This window comes from Miscanthus floridulus, chromosome 11, assembly GCF_019320115.1.
Source record: "Miscanthus floridulus cultivar M001 chromosome 11, ASM1932011v1, whole genome shotgun sequence".
Taxonomy (NCBI): domain Eukaryota; kingdom Viridiplantae; phylum Streptophyta; class Magnoliopsida; order Poales; family Poaceae; genus Miscanthus; species Miscanthus floridulus.
Window position 1 is genome coordinate 43124944 of NC_089590.1, and position 12512 is coordinate 43137455.

Sequence of the window (12512 nt, forward strand, 5' to 3'; positions counted from 1 at the left end):
ACAATAGGTTGAAGTTCAAGCTCTCTACTAGTAGCACATTAGAAATGCTTAAGTCATTGGATATTGCAATCTTACCAAGACCCTTGACCTTGCCTTTGCCATTGTCACCAAAAGTAATACTATCAATCCCATTGCTCTCATTCTCATTGATTGAATTGAACATTTTTGAATCACCGATCATATGTTGTGTGCACCCACTATCAAGCACCCAATGCCTTTCTCTGGCTTTATAATTAACCTATAAAAGAAGATCAATTCCTTTTAGGTACACAAACTTGCTTAGGTCTTTGAAGGTTAGTTACTAAGGTCTTTGTCACCCAAATGGCTTTCATTTTTGAACCCATAATTGGTGTACCAATGAAATTAGCCTTCACACCATTGGCACCCTTAACAAGTATGTAACAAGAATCAAATCTAATTAAGGATACATTAGGTTGCTTCTTCTTGTTAGTCTTGCAATATTGCTCTATATGCCCAACTTTCTTGCATCTATTGCAAAACCGACCATTGTCCTTCACAAGGCTAGCTTTGGGAGTGACAAAGGCCGCCTTGCCTTTTTTTGGGATATAGCCTAATCTCTCTTTGTTGAAAGAAAATCTTTGGCTACCTAAGCACTTTAGCAAGCGGGCATCTCCACCATAGGCATTGCCTAAGGCACGAGTGAGCTCATTCACCTCCTTCTTAAGGGTCTCATTTTTCAACTATTAGTGAGGCATCACAAGTAAAACCATCACTCAAAGGTGAAGTGGAAGTGGAAGTGCTACAAGAAGGATTAGTGGGAGCAACAACAATGGGCTTATAAAAAGATTCATCAATAATATCACATGTTAGTCCCACATCACAAGACACAATCACTTGCTCCTTCTTGGCTTCCTCCTTCTTAACTTGCTTGATGAGAGAGGAGTGAGCCTTTTCAAGCTTAGAGTGAGCTTTGCCATGCTTCTCATGGGCTTCCATTAGCCTCTCTTGAGTGGCATTGAGCTCATCAAAGGATTGCTCAAGAAATTTGACTTTCTTGTTCAATTCTTTGCACTCCTTTCTCTTCATCTCAAAGCAAGTGTGTACTTGCTCACACATGTCCATGAGCTCCTCCTTGGTGTACTCATTATCATCATCATCATCATCATCACTCCTACAAGCATCACTTTCACATTCATCATCATCACTCACATCATATTTTACCTTGGTAGGCTTTGCCATGAGGCATGTCGATGGAGTGTCGAAGATGGAAGGCTTGTTGTTGATGGCGATGCTTGCTAGTGCTTTCTTGATGGATTTGTTGTCATCATCACTAGAGCCATCACTATTCAAAGAGCCATCACTATCCCAAGTGACCACATAGCCCCCACCCTTCTTGTTTTGGAAGGTCATCTTCTTCTCCTTCTTTTCCTTCTTATCCTTCTTATGCTTCTTCTTCTCATCCTTATCATTATCACTATTGTAGGGACAATCCGCTACAACGTGATCTAGGCTCTTGCACTTGTAGCATCTCCTCACATGTTCCTTGTTGTGATCTCTTCTCTTTCTTTCACCATAGCCCTTTTCTTCATGAACTTGCCCATCTTGCGCACAAAGAGATCCATGGCCTCATCATCAATGTCACTAAGATCTTCATCATCACTTGATACTTTCTTGTACTTGCCCTTGTTCTTAGATGATGAGCTAGTCTTGAATGCTACACCCTTCTTCTTCTTCTTGTCTTCATCTTTCTTCTTATCATCCTTGTCAACCCCCTCCCTTTTCCATACGATATGTCTCTTGTGTCATGACATCACCAAGTACTTGGTTAGCGGTGATCTCCTTTAATCCTCCTGTTATGAGGAGCAATCTCAACATCTCAAATCTTGGAGGTAGACACATCAAGAATCGATGAGATACATCATCATCATTGATCTTCTCACCCAATGCCTTCAAATCATTGACAATCACTTGCAATTGATGGAACATCTCTAGAGTGCTCTCATCTTCCTTCATCTTGAAGCTTGTCAACTTATCCTTGAGAATATACAACTTGGCACTCTTCACCACCGGTGTGTCCTCATATGTTTTCTCCAATCTCTTCCATACCTCATTAGCTCTATCACAATCCTTGATTTGCTAAAACACCTTGGAATCAATGGCATTGTATATGGTGTTGAGAGCCACTGTATTGCACTTGCTTGTTGGCCTTGTCTTGGATGGTGAGATTATTGGGATCAATGATAGCATAGTCGCTCTCAGTCACATCCCATACTTGATCATTGATTAAACCAAGATACATCTTCATCTTTCTCTTCTAATAATCATAGCATGTGCCATCAAAAGAACGGTGGTTTGCCCCCCACATGGTTAAACACAACTTGAGCCAAGTTTTGACACTGAGGTTGTTAAGCCTTCAATCAAATGGTGACATGGCTCTGATACCACTTGAAAGGTCCTAATATGGCTAGAGGGGGGGGGTGAATAGCCATTTTAAAAATCTACAAGATCACTAGAGCAATTCGATTAGTATGACAAATAGCGAAATGTAAACTTAGTTCGAGCTCTACAAGGGTTGCAAGCCACCTATCCAATAATTCTAGTTACTATAATCACTAGGCACACAATTAACTAAGTCACTACTCACTAAGAGTTCTCACACTTGCTACACTAAAGAGCTCCACTAGATGATCTTAAGCTACAAAGCAAGCTCTCAATTCTAGCTACACAAAAGAGCTTGCTACAACTAGTTTGCAGGAATGTAAATGAGTGAGTAGGGTGACTATACCGCTGTATTGAGAAGTGAACCAATCACAAGATGAATACCAATTCAATCACCAGGAGAATACCAAACAACAAGAGACAACTAATTTTTCTCTCGAGGTTCACATGCTTACCAGGCACTCTAGTCCCCATTGTGTCGACCAACACTTGGTGGTTTGGTAGGCTAAGAGGTGTTGCACAAACCTCATTCACACAATTGGACACCACAAGAACCTACCCACAAGTGAGGTAACTCAATAACATAAGTAATTTACTAGAGCTACCTTGCGGCGCTTCATCGGGGATGGTGCAAGACACCTCACAATCACCAGAGCCAGCCATAAACAATCACCAACTCATGCCAAAGCTCTTCCACTGCTCCAAGCCATCTAAGTGGCAGCAACCACCAAGAGTAACAAGAAATCTATAGCCACAATGATCCCCAAGTGCCACTAGATACAATCACTCAAGCAAATGCACTTGGAATCACTCAATCTCACTTTGAATTAGCAAACAAGCAAGAGAGATGAGTGGGAGGGAGTTTGCTCAGCTCACAAGGATGTCAAAGAGCCAAGAGAGTTGCCTTAAAGCTGACCCTAACTATTTATAGAGCCCCTCCAAAGGATAGAGCCGTTAGGCTCAGGCATTGGGCTCACTGCGCAGGGACCGAATGCGCCGGTCAAGATGACTGGACGCATGGCCCTCTGCGTCCGATCGTAGGGATGTGTCCACGTGTCCTTTATTTAAACCTTAGCCACATATCTTCAATGGTCAAGTCACGGCGCTCGCGTAGTTAAGTTATGACCGGACGCGCCTGAGCAGCGACCGGACTCAGGGCCACTTAGGGTCCGGTCATTTCCAGTAAGCTCCCCGAGGTGTTTTCTATTGATCGGACGTGTCAAGTCAACGATGACCTAACAGCATGCCCCAGCATCCGGTTGCTTTACTTCTCTACACGCGTGCCAGAGGCTGATGTCAGCGTACATCATCCATCACCTGACGTGCGTCCTGTGCGTCCGATCGCGTGAAACCACCGCCTCTCAACAAGTGACCGGACGTGCTGATTGAGCCAGGGCCAGCGTCCGGTCAATCTTCTGCATTCTCGGCCAGACAACGTTGCCCCCTATAAATGACCGGATGCTGGCTAGTACTTAGGTTTCATTAATTATCCAAAACCAAACTAGGGCTTTCAACTGTCCACTGTATCACAGCAGCACAGCCCAAACTTGTAAAATTTATAGAAGATGCATTTGAACTTCAAAAATTATGAAACAAGTTTTGTTGTGTTTCTTAGATTATTCTCCATCATCTAGCCATGATTTTGACACCAAAAGGTATATTTTAATTTTGACTTAAAGTAATGCATTTTTTACTTTTTGGTGTAATAAATAGATAACTTATTCTTTAGGCGTCTAAAGATCATGAGACTTGTTTTGTTACCTTCTTTTAAGCATGTGCTACTTATGAAATATGTTTTGGTGCATCATCTCATTGTATTTATTTACTTAAGCATATCCTTTGTGTCTTGCATGTTAACTCAACACTAGAGATATGTTACCTTTTTGCACAATGAGCACAAACCCTTGGTTAATTTGGCTACTAAGCAATTTAGGGACATGATAACATGATATCACACACATGCAAGCACTTAGGGTTAAGGTTTGGATTTCAAAGTGAATAAGTTGTGCACTAGTCAATCAGCTGATGGAGGGTCCGTTGTATCTGGTAGAGGGTCCGTCAACTACTGATGTTGTCTATCTACACTTAAACAGAACACATTATAATTCACCGAAGGGTCCGACAAGTTTGGCGGAGTGTCCGATGAATTATAATAGAGAAAAGTAAGGTTTCTCGAGAGCACACACTTGGTACCAGAGGGTCCATCATCCATAATAGAGGGTGCGTGAAGTTAGATCACCATAGTTTTCACTAAGTCCCTGAGCTAGTGGACGGTCCGACTTTCACACCGGATCATTCAATGACTCAAACCGATAGCCCAATAGTGTTACACTCCAACACTTAATACATGTTATCAATTGCTAATCAAGTAATACCATTGCATGACATCTCATGATGTTTACTTTATGCATTGTACTCATCAAGCATCATGTTTATTTGTTGCATCGTGCACTCATAGTAGTTGAACCACACACACATCTCTCATCTCTCTTGCATACTTCATATATGTCATGCATACATGAGTGTCTCATACAAGTGCATACATATAGGTACACGATATCGGAGAGATGCCAATAGATGTTCCAAGCTATGGGAACCTCGCTCTTCCAACAGGCAGGCACCCCACTATTATAAGCTCTATTTTGGATACTTATCATGTTTCATTATGAGTCATGCACCTCATGTAGTTTGGTTAATCAACTTAATGATGTTTCACTAAGTTAAAACTACTCATTAACTAATTAGAGCCTTTATTTAATCAACAGGGATTGGAACGCTTAATTTCTTACTTGCTTAACAACGATAGAAGTCGAGTGTGAGAAGGGAACTCACTCTTACAAGTAGGAGCTTCATTGGGATAATTAATTACTTAAAACTTGCAAGGGTATTAACTTGATCCATAGGTGCTCAAATATGACTAGGATAACTATAAATCCTTTTGGCAGGTCTTTCCCTATTTAAAAGAGAGTCTAAACCTTCTTCGAAAATCGATTTGGTTCCAAAATGATTTATAAATGATTTATCAAACAAAGTGTTTGCAAAAAGGCTTTGATTTATAAAATCTTGATCTCTCCTAGTTTCAAAAGGTGTCATCTTGAAAATGCTTTGGAAACCCCATTTTGCTTTGCAAAGGATTTGCCCTTCAAAAGAGGAATGATTTCAAACCGATTTCAAAACAAGTATCAAAACCTTTTTATTTAAACTCACTTCTGAAAATGTTTTGTTTTACTAAACAAAGGGTTTTATAAAAGACTTTGGTTTCCAAAACCTGCAGTCAAGGGACCAACCTCAACAATAGATATAATCTGATGGTCACCTCATCACTCTTTAATTGCGCAAGGGGTATGGTCACTATGAGTGTGGGATCTCAAGTGACGTAGCTCCTGGAGGATTAAGGACCGTTTATTGGGATATGTGAGTCTGAGTAACCACTCGTATAGACCACATACCATGAATAGGGGTGGTAAGCCAACTAACTAATTGCGACCTGGTTTATCCATGAAACTAGAAAGGGGGTTGGCGTCGGTTGGGAATGTCCGAGACATTGACCGACAACCAGTCAAACATTTCGTTGGATATTCTGGTAGGATTAGGGAAAGGTTGGAGAACATGAGGCAACCCTTACCTAGGCATGGGTATGGTGGTTCGTCCCAGTCTCTGTGTGGGTACAATTGTACACCTTTGCAAAGTCTGAAAGCCTGAAATCCTTCAGGACAGAACCATTCGGTTGTTCCTACTTTCTGTACCCATGGTAGTGTTAATGATGAAACTTGATGATGATATGAATTACATACATTGATCACTTGTCTTGCTATCATGAACTTTTAATGCTAATACTTCTAATAATGAATTCATAGCATGTCATCTAAGAAACCCATATGCTTTTATGCAAATGTACAAATGCCTACTAATCCCTTTGCATCCACTAGATATTTAAATGTTGGAATTAAGTCCTATGAGTACGCAATGTACTCACTGGTGCTGCCGTTAAGTTGTTTTGCAGGTAAAGGACATTGGTGGCCATCTCACTCCGTTGTTGGTGGTAAAGTGGGTGAGTGGTAGGAGCCGTCCAAGCTATGGTAGTGATGCCCATGGGCAAGACAACTACCCGTTACTAGTGAGAGTGTATATCATAGTTGTAGTTGGTAAGATAGTAGTTGGTCCTCACTACATATAATTGAATTGAATCAAAGCCTTCCCTAAAGCTATATAATTAATTTAGAATATTTAATAAAGACTTGTAATATATGTTTTATGCTTATTTATGTACTTCGATGATGAGATGTGATCTTGATTTGTGGAGGCTATCGTGGTATGATACTCAATCTGGGTCCTGGTAGTGGAGATGTGTTGCATCTCCAGGGGAGTCACCGATGTTGGTTTACCGAAATTGAGCTGGTCAAGTGGATGACACTCAATTTAGGTAAATTAACACGGTGGGTCCCTATAGAGACCTTGCACAGACTTGATCAGAATGTTTTATTTTGGTCGAACAATCCCCATGTAGTTAGTCTAAAGCTTATCTAGCATCAAACACTAAAGACAATGAAAGATAAAGTATACAAAGGTGGGTGTAGCACATTACAGAGCGACCTCAAGCGTCTCCTGAATCCTCTAATGAGTCGGGTACACTGCCCTTCACTATCACAGAAGGATCTACATTGTGGATTATGGCCTCGGAAGGCTCTATGGCATGTTGCTGAATCTAGCTGTACAGCAGGGGATCTGTGTCAATAGGTTTCCCTCAAATGGAACTAATGTTCAGGTCAGTGTAGATTGTCTCAATGGTCACCAGCGCCATGTGGGCCCTGGTGGACAAACCATACTAGGCAATCTCCTCTAGGTGCCGTGGGATCCCCCTTAGCTGGGAAGCCACATCTGATGAAGAGGTAGGCCCTCCTGGCTAGGCATTGGTCGCCTGGCAAGCAGCATGGCCAGCCATGACTACACTCCAAAGCTCATACTCATGGAATGACACCTGAGACACATACTTTGCCTCCATGGCCGAAAGAGTCCCTGTATGCAAGTGAGTAGCCTTAGCAGCCATAGCCTCCAGGTTCACATACGTAGACTTACACTCAGCAAGCTCATCTTTAAGGCAGCTTGCCTTACTCCACTATCCACAAGTGTGTCGGTCAAAAACTTGCATACAATCATAACACGATTCATTGCAAAAAAAAGATATACCTTAGATTTGCTTGTGTAGCTTCTCTGCTTCCTCCTGAGCAAGTGCTCGCTTCTGCCTCTCCCTCCATTACATGGAGCCCAAGGCGCTAAGAGCAGCCTTCTCTCAAGATAACCCAACGATGGCTTCGACAGCGGCTGAAAAGCATAAAAGGTTTCACAAACCTCAACAAATACAAAGGGGAAAGGTTTTGGTAGGAGCCCTACCTTTGGTCTTGTCCTGATGACCTTCAGGGTTTCCACCTCTCTCTCTAGCTCGGCTATCCATGCCTTCACCCTATCATCTAGGTCGAGGGAACCTCTCTCAGATGAACACTGGATTTTTGCTGAAGAGTTCTTCTAAAAATGCTACAAGAGCGACATAGCATAAGTCTTAGCTTCATTTAGAACGAATCAACCCAAGACTCAGGGGCTAGACCCAATGGGTCCACTGCATGGCCCTGAGTATGATTCAGTAATGGTGTCCACCTGGTGCGACCACCTAGACAAATGCTCAGGGGCTAGATACCTAGAGCACCCGACATGAGTCATACCTCTAGGGTGGCACTAAGAGAATCCCCAATCGAGATACTCTTGGTCTTCATGGCATTAGGCAGGGCTTGCAACACAGCAGACAGACTATCTGCGTGCTTCACCATCCCGTCCAACTCCCCGTAGCTAGAGTTGAGAAGACACCACAAATTGACGTCATCAAACAAGCTCTGGCCCTCGGCGCCAAAAGCTTGTAGTGATGGGCCTCCCTCTGATCGGCCATACTAAGGCCCGAAAGGGACCAAGTGGACATCGTCCACCTCTAGAGGTGAATCAACCCACATCAGAATTCGCTCGTGATCATCCCCCTTGAGAATTGCTAGGAACAACCCCGATGGATCGATCCTGAGGGTTGGTTCAATGATAGGCTCTTTCCCTCGGGTACCCAAACTTGGAACCCAAGCAGGGTCACCCTGCATAGGCTCCCCCTGGATCACCAGAGAAACATCTTCCCAAGTATCCTCCAAAGGTAGTGTGCCTGTGTCAAAACCAGCCATGAAGTCATTTAGTGTATCATTGACCCAAATCTTATCTGAATTATTCGAGTCCTCACTCTCATTTGGGCAAACTTCTATGGCTTAGCTAGCGCCATCTAGCACGATTGCCACGGGCAATCTCTCAGTTGATGAGACCTTCGATCGGGAGCTGTAACCAAAGAAGAAATAGATGTCAGGAGCCTATCGCTTAGCAAAATGAGAAAGTGCAAGGACAAAACTCACATGTTCTCATCACTGGGAACATCAAGCAAAATAGGCTTCTTCAATCGCCTGTGCGAGGTTCCTGAACCTTACCCAAAGGGGACGTACTCCACCTTCAGGCCAAAGTCACCGATGACTAAGGCTGCCCCAGCTAATGGATTGTCATCGGTGGGCCTAGGTGACCCAAGAGTCCTTGGCACTACGAACAACTCATGATAAGCCAAACAAACACACATAGAGGTTATAACTGGCCACAGTTGCCCGATGTACCTAGCACCATGCATGCCTACGCTTGGCGCTACCACTTCTTCTTCCTCTCGGGGGGTCGCTCCCCCTCATTGGTGCCATCCGCCTCCACTGCAACCCTACACCACCTTGTCTGCACACCCAAACCCGATGTACCTCGGTCAAAATGGCCTAGACGAGGCATGGGTGTTACGACGCTCAACTCCTCCTGAAGCCTAGATGTCTCACCATTATAGGCGAGTACCTTGGCTTGATTGGTCTCTCCTCCATGGACCTTGTCCAAAGGTTCTACAAATGAAGTAGAGATGGTTATACAAAATCAGGATAGGCCGCCCACTGATAACCAGCAAGTGACACCTTACTGAGCCTTCATCATCCCTCGGTTTTGCACTCAAGGCCTCCACCTAGACGGTCCTTGCCTGTATGCTAGGACTTCAAACCTAGCACCTTGTTGGTTATGACGAGCACCTGAAGCACGGTCATTAGCTCAATGGGTTCTCCCGATGGACTCATGGGTTTGGGAGAATCACACATCAGGGTCGCACACTCCCTCAAGGGCTGGATCCACCTCTGAAAGAAGGCTAGCCAGGCAAGCTTGACTGGTAACTCCTCTTCTCCAGTGATAATCCTACAGGTCACTCTCGAGTTTGCCTGCTTTCTCCAACTCAGATTTAGGCACATCCTCTTTCTCTGCTATGGGCAGAGGAGGAGGAAGCTTGTGGGAGAAAGTCATGGCAGAGCAGTCATAAACATAAAACCACTTCTTCACCCAATTTAGGATGTTGGAAGGGAGATCGATGTGGAAGAACAGAGACATGTTGGTCGTGTTGATCCAAAGGCAGTCGGCAACCTCTCGGTCCAACTGAGGAAGAACGTCAAAGTAGAAACAAAACAACGCCCAGTGGGGTTTGATCCCTACGAAGTCCTCGCAATAGGAAATAAACATCGCCAGAAGCATGATCCCATTTGAGGTCAGGTGATGTACATGTGCGTCATGGTATCATAGGAGATCTCATACAAACAAGTGGATGGGCACCCCAAATCCACGACAAAAGAAGACGACGATCTCACTAGAATTAGGTGCAGGGACGTCCTGGCACAGGGCACACTGGTACCCTAAAAGCTCTTTCGGTGTCAGAAATCCCCCAACCACAAGGCTATTGATGTCCTCCTCCATCTCCGCTGACACCTCCCATGGAGAAATGGGGACGGGACTCTGTCCCCCTTGCTCTTAGAGCTGATATCTTTTTCACCTACTTCATTTTATTGGCTAGGGTCTTTCTCAGCGCCATCACTATGACTACCAGGAGTGGGATCTAGATGTGACAACATCTACTAGGTTAAGGTAAGCAGAGGAGTGAGCACTACTGCTTTTGTTGGCGGCGGCAAAGGGATGGACCGTCTCCACCCTCGACTACTTATAAAGGCGGCTAAAACTAGTCGAAACCTGTATGGAGCCTAGGACCAAGGCCAAAAAATCCTAGGTGAAACTAGGGTGGACCAACATTTATGCCCCACCAAAACCTGGTGTAGCCCACCAAAGCGGTAGGCGTAGTCGGTGGTTCCAGCTCGGAACCGTGAAAGCCAAACCCTTCCGTCTTCAGAGCGAGGGGATGTTTGGGAGGGTTGCCAGACAATCCTAAAACCTCTGGTACTCAAGCGCGTGATGCAAATCCCTCGAGTACTACATAAATCTCTTGAATGTTTGAACGGGCTCGAAGTATCTTATTTCAGCGGATGTGTGCCCCTTTGTGGGAAACCAAAAAACTGGTTGGCCGGAGGCTGTAACCAAAGTACAAACTCCTAGAATCTAGAAAAAGAGTTTTATGACGTGGCCCCACTGGTCAAGCTTAGTCCTACTGCTTCCTTTTAGCAATAGCGGATGTTCACCTATTCTACCCGATATTAACTCGAAAGAATAGCATATGCTATAGCCCTAGAGGCCTTTGTGTCTGCTATTCACCCAAGTGATCCTTTAGCATTAGGATCGTTGGCTTCAGGAGCCACAAATGATCGCACTTGGTCAGAGTAAAATTTTAGTTCGGATCACCTACATAGCCCATAGTTACTCTAACTACCCATCGAGTCGGCAAGGGGGGCCCAAAAAATGCAAGGACGATTTGACTGAACGGAAATTGTCAAAACACCAGATCAAATTGGGACACAGGTAGCAATGTTCAAAATCAACAAAAGTCATTATTTTTTAAACTCTCCTACGCTTTACATTTATCAGATGTACAATAACCAAAATCTATTAGAAACTACTATAGTTATGATAGCCTTGTGAGTGTAGGATTGACCTCGCACTCAGCGATGGGCACCATGTGAAGCATAGAAGTTGAACGAAGGCGCACGGTGACCTTCACCTCCCCTTTGGATCTTCATGAGTAGGGACGAGGCCTAGAAGATGCCTTGGGGAGTCCCACCTCACGGAGCTTCCTCTAACATCCAAGAGGAGGAGGAGCCCTACGAGGAGGCCAGCCCACGCCACCTTCTTCAAAGTTGGGGAGGAGTGAACGGTGATGAGTCGGTGGCTCCAATCCTCTGAATCGATACATGAGAGCTCCAAGGTCGAGATCTATGGGGCAAAGGGTTCTTCGGTGATAGCAAACCACCCTTTGCCCTCTAGGATTTCCTATAGAAAACCTAACCTGGAGGTCTCCCATGTGTCGACCACCGACAAGCCTAGCCACCACGCCCTCGGTGACCCGGGCCATAGATGGTATTGTTCCTCCCCATCTTCGAAGAACTTCCTATAACACCCAAGGAGAACGGCCACCACCAAGCCGCTGTAGAACCTGATCTTGAAAGCCTTCTCCCAGCAACGGCGCGACCACCAAGAAGCGCCGTGAACCATGGCACACAAAGGGAGTTGTCACTCTTTTACTCAGCTTGAGGGTAAGGGATTTGGGAAAGAAAGGAGGGGGTGAAACTCACTGGCCTCCCTACCCTCGGCTTAAATAAGTGCCATGAGGACAATAGTGGGGGAGATGGTGGTTCGCACTAAAGACAAATCCAGTCATCGAGAGGGTTCCACAAAGTAAAAGCATGGGAAATGGAATGGTTCAGGTTCCTAGGCACCACTATCCTTATTCTTTATAGGGTTCAATGATGCGCAAACAGTGCGTTCAAACAGATGGGAGACTTCCACCTGAAATGACTCTCGAAACTCGGGAAGGCATCACTACCAACGAGCACAACGCTCACAGTCATCTTGATACTCGGACCCTCTAATTGTATTCAAACATCTCGGCACCCAAGAAGTTGTCATAGGGATCTACAGTGCCCGAAGGCTACAGGGACCTACGACACCCAAAGGATTGTACAGCTCTATGAGCCCATCATTAAATCCTATGGGGGCTACTGTCAGATATATGGGCCTAGGGTACCCTCACCAACCATGTATCTGGCCCATCAAGTGGAGGGCGTCCGAGGATGAAGCCCACAAGGATT

The 12512-nt window shown here is 44.7% G+C and overlaps 1 pseudogene; it reads right to left on the reverse strand.

Moving 5' to 3' along the window:
• Positions 1-10236, reverse strand: part of LOC136491841 (chaperone protein ClpB1-like) — a 57117-nt pseudogene extending 46881 nt beyond the window's left edge.
• Positions 10237-12512: the final 2276 nt, after the last annotated feature.